This window comes from Ursus americanus, chromosome 11, assembly GCF_024610735.1.
Source record: "Ursus americanus isolate L20-20 chromosome 11, mUrsAme1.1.p, whole genome shotgun sequence".
In the NCBI taxonomy this organism is placed as follows: domain Eukaryota; kingdom Metazoa; phylum Chordata; class Mammalia; order Carnivora; family Ursidae; genus Ursus; species Ursus americanus.
The window spans coordinates 70,682,692-70,696,858 of record NC_142137.1 but is presented as its reverse complement, the minus strand read 5'-3'; the positions used below and the strand labels follow the sequence as shown (position 1 = coordinate 70,696,858).

The window sequence follows — 14,167 nt, the reverse complement described above, 5'->3', positions numbered from 1 at the left end:
ATAGCATTGGACACATTATATTACAATTACATGGGTCATTATTAAAAGTTTGCTCAAACATTTACCTATTTAGTAATATGAACTAGACCTCCTGTTGCCTTTTTAGGTGGAGTAGGGAAGCAGTAGGAAGGAGAAAGGTAAAGAGCAGGGAAGGAGGGGCTCCTATATGGTTCAGTGCATTAAGTGTCGGACTCTTGGTTTCTGCTCAGGTCATGATCTCAGGATTGTGAGATTGAGCCCTGCATTCAGCTCCACACTCACGGGGGAGTCTGCTTGAGATTCTCTCCCTCTTCCTCTGTCCCTCCCCCTGCTCGCTCTCTAAAGGAAAATAAAATAAAATAAATAAATAAACAAATAAATAAAATCTAAAAAAAAAAAAAAAAGGTCAAGGAAGGGACTGTACAGGTTGGGCGGGGGAGGTGAAGAGCAAATTGTTAGCATTAGAGCCCCGGAACCTCCCACTCAGGATGGAAGCCCTGCATGTGTATGGAGGTGTGTGTGTTATAAACAAATGGAAAGGGTGGAGGGACATACTATGGTTCATGAGCATATTGGTAAAGGATTGTGGTTGACTGCTGTACTTGGTTTCTTAGGACATCGCCCAGGGAAGTAAATCATAACAGACTGGAGGTAATGAGTCAAAGCTCAGGACAGGATAGGTGAATCTCACCAGCACCCTTGTGAACTGAGCTTTGGATCCAGCCAGCCACTAAGCTTCAGAAGCAGCCATCAAGCATCGTAAGTGCCAAGAGAATAGACTAAGAGCCCATTCCCACCATGGATACCTCCACAACAGGTACAAGGACAGAGGCCCACACTGATGGGCCTACAAGCTCAACTGAACGTCTGAGAAAGTGAAAAGACAAAGGCAACGTGAGGTTGATTGCAGATGCTCTACTCTGCCTGTATGAGGCCATCTAAAACTCCTCCCATGCCCAGGTGATGCTGACTGGGAAGGAGAGAAGGGAGTGAGGGAAATGAAACACTTGAATGGGGTCAATTCCAAAAGCCTCTCTTTCCCTCTTCCCTCACCTCCTGGATCTCATGATGGAAATGAAATGTCGAAAGCAAGAAGAGAACAATTACAGACAATAAGGAGGGTTACCATGTTTTGGACATAGGACACATTTATTCCCATCACCATACGTCTCCACACAAGTGTGAATGCACATATGCACACACATGTTTATACTTTGCCTCTCTTGTTTGGTCTCTCTTTATATTTCTGTTATATCTGCCCAGAGTTAGCATGTCACAGGGTCTGCCCCATAGACCTGGATGAATGGATGGATGGACAGATAGATGGAAAAACGAGTAAATGAATGAATAAACTGCTCTTTAATTTACTCCACCCTCTCCGGATAAATGTCCTTTATTTTAGGGTGTTTCTCTGGGAATTTCTACAAAATATGTCAAGCAAGTATTGGCTCCAGACCTCCTGGATTTAGTCATCTGGGAGCAACATGTCATTTTGCATGACTCTAAATCATTCATTTCAATCCCCTTTTGATTCACAAGTGAGAACCAGAATTCCGTTTAGGGTAAAATGACTTGCCCAAAGGCAGAAAGTGATTGAATTGCCCACTCATCAATCCTAACTTATTTAGGCTCATTGTTCTTTTCTCAACTGAAAGGGAAATTTGATTTCATTTAGTCTCCTGCACTTTCACTTCATGATATGTGTCAAACAAGGCCCAGATTATTAGTGCCATTAGATCCTGCCTCCATCCAGGGTTACTTGTTCGGACCCACAATATGCAGCCTAGCAATTTCCAGAAGGCTGCTGTTTGTTCGATCTAGCACAGTGTACGGTCCCAGCACAACTTCCCTAAGGCCTACAACCATGGGAAAGAGAACTAAAGAATCCCTTTGTGATAATTCCTGGTAGTCTAGATGGTTTTTATATGGGAAGATAAAATAGAAGAGGAAAAAACAAAAAAAAAGTTTGAAGATGCTTCAGATAGTTAAGTCTTGCAATGTACCATTAGCATTAGCAATTAATTTTAGTAGATCAATTCAGCAAATTTGAGCAGATTGATTTAGCAAATTAAAATATTAATCATGTCATTACATTATGATTAGGAATATGGCATTGCCCAAAGTAACTAAAATTAAAATCATTAATGATGGTAGAAACCATGTCTTTACTGTCATTGCTCCCAGTGGTGTGCTCTGAACGTGTAACAGCTGGCTCTCAGGGGAGGGGAACTCAGCTGAAGAGCATGTGTTGTTTTTTGTGCTGTAAAAACTCCCACCATGGCCAGTTTCAAGCTACCAATTTGAAGTCACTGAATGTGAAATTGGTAGAGAAGCACAGGATCTGCTCTCATAAGCCACAGGAAACTTTATGTTGTGACTTACTGTATCTTAACAGAATTTTGACTAATTCTATACAGATAGAAACACAGATTTCTCGGGGTGCCTGGGTGGCTCAGTCAGTTAAGCGTCTGCTTTCGGCTTGGGTCATGGTCCCCGGATCCTGGGATCGAGCCCCATGCAGGGCTCTCTGCTCAGCCCTGCTTCTCCCTCTGCTTCTGCCTGTCACTTCCCCGGCTTGTTCTCTCTCTCTTTCTCAAATAAATACATCAAATCTTTAAAAAAAATAGAAAACCCAAAAAACAAAACCATATTTCTCACATAGTATATATAATATAACTTGATTGGCCCTGTGAATACACAGGGTGTTCAAACGGTCTCTGGACTGCTCTGAAACTCTGACCACAGCTATGGTTTACTGTAACAGTGATGCACGTGTAATTCTGATTATGCATTTTACATCAGACAAGAGGTCATCTCTTTCATTCCGAAGGAAGTAAAAAGAAATAATATAAACTAAGAAATGAATAGAATGATTCATTTTACTAAAGCTATTGAAACTCATTTTCCTCCTAGTTTTACAAGATTTCTGGCATCTATCATTGACATTTTTTTTCCTTTCACTTTCTCTTGTTCAAAATTACTTTCCCCCCACACCCCTTCTCCCCACTTACTGTTGCAAGGTCCGAAGCTATGACCAGCCTACTCAGTTGTATCAAAAAGCTTGTTCAGTGGCATGAATCAAGATGTCCCACGTTAGGGCAGCTTCACAGCTGGTTAGTTAATTGAGTGGTTCAAAATAGCATCAAAGAGCCAGATTATTTCCACCTTTCCTCTATTGCCTCTATCGGGGGTCAGCTGAATCCTCTCCTGATCACAAAATGGCTGCAGAAGCTCCAGAAATCACCAAGATATATAAATACCCAGAAGCAGAAAAATAAACTACTTTTTCTTTTTACCCTTTTTAACATCTAAGAAAATTCTTAGAATCACTCCCTCTCCTACTTTCCCCACAGAATTAAGTTAAAATCTCCTTAAGCAATGCAATCCAAATCACTAGCAACGAAACTCTATTTATCACAACCGCCTCTTACTATTTTTGTCCATTGGTGATAAGAGAGAGAATAGCTGCCAAAGTCACATTTTAAAAGGGTCTATTACAGACATCAATCAGATTAGATAGATAGTCATAAGAATTAGAAAGATAGTCATAAATAGACCATGATGTATTCAGAGAAGCTAGCTTGAAACAGTTTGTGCATTAGCTTCCTATAGCTGCTGTAACAACTTACCACAGGCACAAGTTTATCATCTTATAATTCTGGAGGTCAGAAGCCCAAAATGTGTCTTTTAAGATTTATTTTTATTTATTTGGGAGAGTGAGAGAGAGAGAGAGAGAGCATGCACAATTGGGGGGGAGGGGCAGAGAGAGAGAGGGACAAGCAGACTCCCGCTGAGCAGGGAGCCTGGCTCAGGGCTCAATCCCAGGACCCTGAGATCCTGACCTGAGCCGAAGGCAGACACTTAACCAACTGAGCCACCCAGGCGCCCCCAAAATGTGTCTTAAAGGCTACAACTAAGGTGTTAGCAGAGCTGCACTGGTTCTGAAAGAATGTTTCCTTGTCTTTTCTGCTTACAGAAGCTGCCAGCATTATCTTAGCTGGCTCCTCCCTTCCTCTTTCCCTTCCCTCTCTCCTTTCCCTCCTTCCCATCCCCCCTTCCCTCCCTCAAAGCACATCACCCCTCCTCTGCTTCCATCATCACATCCCTCTAACTTCAACCTTCTTGCCTCCCTTTTATAGTGACCAATCAGTGTGCTCACTGAGTCCACCCGAATAATCTAGGACAATCTCTCCACCTCAAGGCCCTTAACTTAATTACATTTGCCATGTAGGTAACGTATTCACAGGTTCTGCGGATTAGGATATTCACAGTTTCTTTGGGGGCCATTATTCAGTTTAGCTCTGTCGGGGGTTACAAAACAACACCCCTAACAAACCTAGAGGAAAATGATTACATTACTTCCAAAGTGAGACTTGAAATTGGACTGACTGAACTAAACACAAGAAAAATAATTGAGATTATTGCAGTCCTTCCCCTTGGCATGAACATGGCCTGATAAAGATTTATAATTTTATATTAAGGAAAGCACGACCGATATCCTTACATTAATGAAGGTATTTTCAATAATTTAAACTTTATACAAAAAATAGAATTTTATCAGCTAACTAAATTTAAAATGTTGGTGTGGAGTTTTACTTGGCTGCAGAACAGAGAGGAGTGGTGGAATGTGAGCCACCCAAGTGGGTGCTCGTAAGGAACGGTTGTATCAGAATTTGCATTTTATGCTGCCCTCTGCCTACCAATGGAGGGGCAAAATGTTCAAAATCTAACCTTGGAAGATGTGCATTAAGCTCTAGAATGCCCCCAGAGTGCCATTAGATACATCGAAACCTTCCATGATTTAGATAGAGGAACTTTTAGGCTGAAACAAACAAACAAAAAACAAAGGCCTAAAAAATTGAAAACTGTAAGAGGAGAGATTCTCAAGAGCCTGTGACATTTAGATATGGACTCTACAACAGACGATCTTATAATATGACTTCTTCAATCAGGTATCATTTAATTTCTTCTACTTATAATTCCTGGGCTCCTTACAATGGGACAGAAATTAGACAGCCATTCACTAAACTTATCTCCACTTCATTAGGAGTTTACCACTGGATTCCTTCTCCCAGCCTTCTGTGAGGGTTTGGTTGACCATATAACTGCCTTCTAGACAATTCAGCGTGGGAGCAAGTGATGGGAGCCCTCTTCAGGGCTGACCCAGGGATGTCCTTGTGTGGTTTTCATGTTCTTACCTCTTCCCCCAACTTGGAGCAGAGGGGCACAGGGAGCATGGAAGTCAGAGGAAGATGGTAGGAGCAGAGATGGGAGCAGAGATTGGCAAAAGCACCAAACAAACACCTGTTTTCCCATTTACACAAGTGAAAATTAAGTTGTGCTTGCTCATAAGGCAAGCTCATTACACATCCGTGTAAATGTGAATGTTACAAGATGAACCCCTGCTTCCTTCCCACTTCTGCTTTGTTATCTCATGACTGGCTGTGAACGGCATGGAGGAACCTTGATGGAAATTACCTCTGGACTATTCTTTGCTGAACCTGACATGATTATCTTCCAGAAGAAAATCCAGGGGGTCCCTGCCTAATGGTGAGTTTGGGTTATTATATCTTACAGAGACTGAATGACAAGAAATAAGGAGCTGACATTCTAACACACTATATTAGGATTTCTTTTATTCATTGAAGGTTAAAAAAAGTACACCAGGAATCACCTTGAAAATGTTCCCATAACATAGACAAGGGGCATTAAATTAATTCTAGAAATTCAGCTGAGATTTTGAAATAGTGATAGTAAGGGAGAAAGGTTTCCAGATTTTACCCTACTTTTCAATTTACTTGCATCATTAAATATAGCACAATTTTCAGTGTAATGAACGTGATATTGTACAGAAATTAGATCTCAGTATTGAAAGATGAAAAAAGCAAGAGCAGTCAGACGTACCTGGAGAAAAAAATGTTCTGCAAACCTCAGATAAATGCGAAGTGCCTGCAAGCAGGGTTTGTATGAAACAAATAGATGCAACCAGAGTCACTCTATTTCCAGCACAGATAAAAAATGAATTTCTCATCCTTAAATTATGTGCATTCTCATTTAAATCCACTGGAGCTTTTAAAGGATGCAGGCACCTTTCATACAAACCCAGTGGGTTAATTGTTCTTCTTGAGTGCGCTCTTTTGTAGGAAGCAGAGGAGGGTACTGTTATTTATCCTGCAGTTTTGATGAGAAATGACCTACCTATCCATTTCAGCAGGTATGCTATACTATCGGACAACCCGTAGCAGGTCTGTCCTAGGGGGAGGCTTCTGGATCATCCTAAATTTGCTATGACGTTTCTGCACCTGGTCCCTGTGTGCCCAGGCACGTGTCTCTTTCCTGAGGTTTCCAGCTGTGCAATGCTTTAGTCAGCCAACAAATACTTACTGAGTGTTCCCATGTGCTATAAACTTGGTGCTCTTGGCATGGGATGGGCACAATCTACTCTCCCCCAGAGGAGCTTACAGTTAAATGGAGAATAAAAACAAGTTAATGGATACCTATATGACACAAGAGTCGGATGGGGGAAACCTTGCCCACTGTCCTGTCAACAGGTAATTATAGCCCCCATATATAAGTAACGGTAGGACTCTGATGTGCTTTAAACATTTTTTTAGAACACTGTTTTCTCACCTGGCATCCATCTAGCTATGTGTTACCTCTTGCTCAATGGTATTACGAATGTTATTAATCATTTTATAAAATCATTCTATCAAAGCAATGCAATAGCTAGAAAGGTCACATTATATATAGCCATAATAGTTAAACTGCACCGGAATAATTTGTGGGAAAGTATAATATTCAATAATGTCTGTTATTACACAAACAAATTCTATTAACTGTGAAAACAGATGAGAGTGGCAGCTAGCACTGTAATTTTAAATATTCTGTATTGTATAAGTGTGAAATTAGCAGGGAGGAGGAAGGATTTACTTGACTATTGTCTGAAGTGGAAGGACATCAGTTGGCTAAACACATAGAATTTTTTCCTCTGGGTTTGAATTTCTCAATTCTTACATAAGGCTTCCAGTGAGATAAACTTTTATGTTGTTCCTCTTTATCAAACTGGTTAAAAAAAAAAAAGTCCTTTTGCTATTAATTATCTGAATTGGCCATCCATCTGCATTTCCTAAACAATCTCTGAGCTTTAACTTGGGCCCTTTGCATGAGTGTGGGGGACCCTCCTGGGCACATGGCCCTTGCCAGGCAGCTGCTTCCCAGACCAGCCCCGGAGGCCGCCAGGGAAAGAACCACCAGCCCCCAAACCCTGAACAGCAGGAACTGAAGACTCAGCACTGCCTGTTTCTTTTCCCCACAAATCAAAGGCAAAGCCTCAAATTTGAAATTCAAGAGGAAAATCAGTCCTAACTGCGCTGATTTTTAATGCTCGCAGCAAACCTCATCCACATTTCACTCTCAAAATTACACGAAGTGATTTGCTTAAAACAGTGGTTTGTACTGAGTATCAGAGAATCGCCGAAGATAAATAGAACTGCTTGGAAAGCTAAATAAAAGTGTTAACTTTTTCCTTGACTTCAAAACAAAATCTAGATGTTTTGTAATCCTTCAACAAGTAAACATAAAAAGATGAAAAAAATCATTAAGATTGCTGAGAATGGTACCCCTTCAGGACAGACGCTCATGAAAATTTCTCCCTTCCCTCTTTATAGGACAAAGGTATTGGGGAAAAGGAAGCAGGAAATTATTTAAGCAAATTCAGTGTCAACTCATTATAAGTAAATCATGACCCAGGACAAATCTAAGGAGATCTCATTATTCCTAAATCTCTGACTTGACACACCGATTTTTAAAATGTTGAAAACGGTGAGGAAAATGGCAAATAATCCACAAAAGTGTGGGTTCAGTGCTGCAGTTAATTCTATTACATATAATAATGGATGAATCACTGGAGCAGGTAATTAGAATTGGCATGCAGCCTACTCAGTCAGATTTCAGCGAGTCTTGGGACATTTGTATCGGTGAGAAGCAAGTTCTACAAAGCTGTTCCACGAAGCATCAGACCCCCCCAGTTTTCACACCACAACCAGGAGGGCCCTCGCTGCTATTATCTCTTCTGGGTTATTCTTGGAATCTTGCCGTGAGGTGTCCACTCTGTCCTCAGGAAGGGCTATGAGTACCTTCACCAGTGAGGGAATCACAAAATTGAAACCCAGTAAGAACATGAGGCTACAAAGACTCAACTGGAGACAATGCACATTCTCTTGCTGAGTGACACATAATTATGAAATAGTCTATAATTATGAAATAATATGTCTATATGTTATTTAATCTGCTTCCCCTGTTCCTCATATTGCAAGTTCCATGACAGCAGGGACTTATTTATCATTAATTCCAATTCCTCATACAGTGCACGTTACTGAACACTTAGTAGATGCTTAATGAATATTTGTTGAAAGTTAAAATGAATAGATGGGTTTCTGGTCCCATTCTTTTTGACATAATTTGAGTCCATTTTTCTTCCTGTGACCAGTAGCAGGCCTGTATCTAGCTGGGCCAAACAGAATTCAGATGGCTGGAAATAGCACCAGTAAACAAAGCCTGCCAACAGACCATCTACTTGGTTGCATATAACCATGCTTATAAAGTAAGAATTCTTCAAAGAAAAATTCAAATATTTAGGGGCATTAAAATGGATATTTATGAGATACCGTCATGATAAAATTAAAAGTTAAAAAAAGGAAACTCAAATTTTTGGCACATCAAAGAAGGACACCTAACTCAGAATGATGGGAGACAGGCTCTCTCAAAGGAGGAAGGCAACCTATGCAGAGAGGGCAGGAGAGGAAAGAAGGGAGTGTTCATGAGTGTTTCCCTTGGAGAATTGCGGGCTTCAGGGTGGCTGAGGCTTAGGCTAGAAGGACCGGGCATTTGAGCCTGGACCCAGGAAAGGACCTGGGCTATGAAGGTCCCTGTCCTCAATTTCAATTTCATCAAGGAGTAAGTAGAAATATGCTAATCAGGGGCTGAGAAATTGGGAAGAGAAATGAGATAATTAGAAGATAGACATACAAGGCATAAGTAAAAGATTTGAAGTGGGCGTGAAGAAGAGCCCATGATCAATAATAGCTCCTGTCTTCTATCTTCAGTACTGTGCTCACGTGCTGTCAAGCAACACAGATGGGGGGCAACAATGGAGGGCTAGTCTGTGATTGGGGAAAGGGATGGGGGCATATGACAGCATGATTTCCATCATGGACATACCAAGTTCTGAATAGCCACTGTGTACCACCCAAGTGAAGTGGAAATGACCAGGAGATATCTAGATGAGTGAGCTGGGAACTTATGAGAGACTCTAGGCTGAGGTGGTAGATCACCAGGGAGAGCATTTACAGTGAGCAGGAAGAGGCCCAAGGACCACATGCTGGGCAAAAGAGGGAAGAACCCTTACAAAAAGCCTAAAGAAAGAGCAAGGCAGTGAGATGATCAGACTATGAAGCCACTGAGGGAGGGGTGCAGGCAGGAAGGTAACTGAAGCCATGGGTGATGACAACAAGGATTTGGAGAAAACAACCAGAATTTATTGTAGGCATTTTGTCGATTGATGGTGGCAGAAAAGTTAGAGGCACTGGACAGTAAAAAGCAGGTGTAACATTTTTTCTTCTTCTTTCCAAATGTGACGTTTTTAGAACAGTTGTAATACTAAGCTTGGATGGCAAAATATTATTCAAAGGCAATGGGCCTTTCAGAATAAAATACTGAAAAGGGAAAAAAATTGTCTAGGTGATTTGTTATTCTTTAGTAAATAAAAGTAAAAATACGTCAAAACTAAAAAAGATTACTGTAAGTCAGAGCCAGGAAATAACCAAACTGTGATCCTAATGCAGGCTGTTGGACTCAAGGCAACCACTCTGTAGAATATCCATGGCTGAAACTGACTTGGGTTCATTTCTATTAATTTCAATAAAAAGAACTTGTCTCTTAAACTATATATATGAATCAGATTGTGGGGGATATGCATGGTTGGTTTTATTTTTATTGTTTTTATGAGGGTGACAAAGAATGGAGGATAGTTCAAGAGCAATTCCAAGTTGTGTGTGTGTGTGTGTGTGTGTGTGTGTGTGTATGTGTGTGTTTAACAATTGGTTCACAGCTCCATATGTTGTAGGATTTCTCCTCTCCCCCCATAACTGACAAGGTGACCGGTATATTCACATAAGAAATATTTTCACATTCATAAACAAGTTGTGCTAATTATCAAAACTGTTTTAATTAAATTTTGTAACAGCTGGCCTGTGCTCTTGGCATTCAGCCTTAAGATTGCACCATTCCCTGAAATGGTAGAGACTGGAAGTATGATGTTTTCTTTATGTTGTTATCCTGACAGTTTAAATGAAGGGCAACTTGTTTCTGAATAATTATTTACCATAATTAGGATCCTCTAAGGATTTCTATTTTTTGCCAATAAAAAGACGTCTATCTTGTCAAAGAGGTCTGAAATGCCCATGGTCCTCACTTTGCTCTAGTTGAGAAGGTCTTGTTTATCTTGAGAAAATTTAGACTTGAAGTTCCTAAGTTATTGCTTTTAGCACAGAAGTCAATGTCTATCAGCAAAAGAGGGAGAATTCAGGAAATATGACAGTGGCATAGTTTTGAATCTTTCCTAATCCTCTCATAAAAACAGACAGAGAAAGCAACCAGGACAGCAAAGCTGAAGCACATATACAGAATCTTCAACTAAACTGTGTGCAAGGTAACTGGTGGCCCTTAGAATCAGCATGGGTGGGGCAAACAGCTAACACCTGTGTGACATCAGCAGCTGCGCAGGAGGAGACAGAGGAAGGCAAAGGGTGTCTCCTGAACCAAGGACTGGAACTACACCAGCAGATGCTGGAAGCAACGTGGGGCAACTTGTGAAGCTAGGAGAGCTTTGTGTCACTTCAGTTTGTGGGTAGTGACAGGGGTCTGAGAGAGTCTGAAAGGGTTCTTGAATCCAAAATATCCCCAGTTCCTTTCCAGTATAAAGCTTTCTCCTGAGGAATAGAATCCAAACTGAGCAGAGTGGCACCAGGTCAGAGGAGGAAAGGAAAGACAATGTCCACTTAACAGAAGGGCAAAGTGGGAGAAAAAACAGATCATAAAAAGTACAATGACATTTTTAAAACCATTTTGTAGAGATGGGAGAGGAAATTCTAGAGCTGTGAAGCTAGAAAAGCTAACTTGACCTATCCGTCCTCTCTAAAAGAGCACAGAGATAGGAAATAATTGTCAAGTCCCCTACAAAATCATAATTTAAAAAAAAGAGACTAAGGAGCATAATAATGTCTTTACAGATAATAAAAGCATACTAACAAGATATATTCCCATATAAAAGAACTGGTAAACTAATGTTTAAAAAAAAGATAGGTTTTAAGTGATGGAAGGCATTTTAAAAAATAGAATCATAAAACAATAAAAAATGAAGTGTCAAAAAAATTTGAAATGTAAAAAAAAAAATTCAGAAATGAAGCCTAAATTGGGAAAACAAACAAACAGAAAGAATAGTTACAGCAAATAATATTTTAAGAAAAACAGAAGATGCAAAAGGAGGAAAATTTTAAATATAAAATAATCCACAGTGATAGAACAGGGTTTAGAGAGAGCGATAGATGAAGACAGGAAAAGAGACTCAACCACAGACAGATTCCCGGAGAGGAAACCCAGAGCAGTAGAACAGGCCATGTACTAAAATATTATAATTCAAAAAAAGTTCCTTAAAAATGACAACTCAAAGCTACATATTGAGAGGGAGAATCATATTCCCCAAAAATGTAATACTGAAAACCAACACTGGAGCTTATTTAAAAAAAAAATTACCAGGCCTAACCTAAAGAAAAAAGGCAAATAAGTCCATTCAAAATTATTATTTTGCTTATAAAACCTTTCATCATGCTTTTTGACAATGTTTTATACCAGAAGAAATGGGGTAACTCCAGGGGGAAAAATGTGAACCACAGATTTTATATCCAGCTATAATAACCTCCCAACAATAAAGCATCAAAATAAATCTATTAAGGAATATTCAGCAACTCAGGGGATATTGATTGCATGAACACTTTCTAAGAACTCTGTTGAATAAGGAGCTCAGGCAACCAAATGTCTGGAGAGGCACTGCCATAAGGATTGAGATGAGGATTAGATAAATATTTACCTGCCAAATTAGGAGTAAGTCATAGTTGCTTTGGCAACATGATATAGTGTAAGTATAAAAAACAGGGGAAAGGAGAATGGGGAACGCATGTGAAAAATAGATAAACCTGCTGATTGCCCCATATCCATCACATAAAGGAATATTACTTCAAATCAGATGCTGTGTGCAACAAGTAATGTACAGGAGCCTGAATTTGATTGTTACTGTTATACTTAATATAGCATCAGGTGAAAAAGAGGATGAAAATAGACATTTTAAAAGTAGAAGTGAAAAGAAACTCACTAATAAAATGTTTGCTCGGTTAAACAGAAAAAGAGGGAAAGATGTAAAAATGATCCAGAATTATAAAAAGTGGTAACTCTCTCAATTATATACCATCCTCTCTTCAAAATAATACTACATTTCTTTTATTCAGGGTTCCATCAACTTCAACAACCACCTAGAATGTTTTCTCATTTTTTATATTTGTCACATTATATTTTTAAACTCAGATGGTAAGGATGTAGGGCATTTCTTAAAGAAAGACAAGTGCAGAAATATTAAAATTTTATCTCTTTTCTTTGGAACTTTAACCTCCTGTTAATAGCAAATATGAACTGAAGAACACAAAGAAGACCCTTACTTTTTGGAGACTTTTTTCTAGACCACCTCATAATGATCCATATTGTGGCCAGCTCTTAGGACATATGAATGTTATAAATAATTGGTGTTATTTAATAACTTTATGTGAGCACAAATACAGGCACAGTGAAAACCTGATTACAAACTTTGCTCTCAGAATTTCTTTTCCATGAAGCTGGAATTGTTAGTTCATTCATATTTATATTCATCATCAAGTACAAATTTTTATGTACATAGGTATGGACATAATAGCTCAATCATGATTAGTGGTAAGTTTATACTTTTATATGCTGATGTATGTCTGATTTTAAACTTTATTCAAATGATATGCTCAATAGGGTCAATATAGTGAAAAATAGACCAGGTATAACCATTTGAAGCAAAAACCAAACAAACAAAAAATCTAAACCAAACAAACAGGAAAAAAACCAAAAAACAAAAACCAACAACAGTTCTCCTGGCCATGAGAAGTTTTCTAGATGAGAAAAATTTTGAATACATTTTGGGATAAAACATATATTTGATTTCAGTTTCATATTAGGCAAGATACCTAAAATAACAAGAAATTTATATTGACCTATTCCTATTGACTTTATGAAATACTACCAAAACATTTAAGTTTAATAGAAGAGAAAGGGACAGACCTAAATAACTTCAAAATTAGTTCACATTACCCAGCATATATAAAGATAATAGAACTTATAAAAATATGGAATTCTAATATATTTCAACTTCAAAAATTTACATTTATTAAAGTCAAACTAAATAGCTAGTGTATAGTTTTCAATGAAAAATAAATGTTGGTACTTCTAGCTTTCCTATAAAATAAACAAAAGATAGAAATGCTGTCATTCTGTAATTTTCCTCTGTTAGTTATATCATTAAGAAAAATCATTAGATTCTTTAGGTAGTTTGTTTTATCTAAACCTCACATTCATCTTTAGAGTCATCAATTAATGGAAATCCAATCAAAGTATTTTTTCAAGGATTTTACAAGTTTGTTATTACAAAAATACTTCCAGTTCTGTAAACAAGTTTGGCATCAATTTTTCAGAATTAAGTCACTGAAACTGGTGGCAGACTTGAAGAATTAAAAAAAAAAAAGAGAAATCTAGACTCTGGCATTGAGTATACTGCCACACAAGACTCACTTTAGCCTTTCTTCACCATTTCTTCTCAATGCTGCTAAAACAAAATGACTAGTTTATTGGACTTGGACTTCAGTGAGTAGCTTTTCCACAGTCATCTCACTTCTTCTCCCTTTCTCCATAAGCACAATTATTGACTGAGGAACAAATTACATCTAGTCCCTCTTAAAAAATTGTAAAAAAAAAAAGGTATGTCAGGGAAAAGTCAAGTAACACTGTCATATTTGAAAGAAACAGGCAATAGAAGTTAACTGTTCAGTGACACCCAGAGAGT

At 38.7% G+C, this 14,167-nt stretch overlaps 1 protein-coding gene and 1 long non-coding RNA gene across 2 annotated transcripts in view; one reads left to right on the top strand and one right to left on the bottom strand.

Moving 5' to 3' along the window:
* PACRG (parkin coregulated) overlaps positions 1 to 14,167 on the bottom strand; it is a 496,763-nt gene that overhangs the window by 236,153 nt on the left and 246,443 nt on the right. The window lies entirely within an intron of this gene.
* The window catches only part of LOC148109292 (uncharacterized), a 34,534-nt gene continuing 25,040 nt past the window's right edge, over positions 4,674 to 14,167 (top strand). The window contains exon 1 of the long non-coding RNA XR_015726163.1: positions 4,674 to 5,529. This is a non-coding gene — a long non-coding RNA (uncharacterized LOC148109292). The remainder of the gene's footprint in view (positions 5,530 to 14,167) is intronic.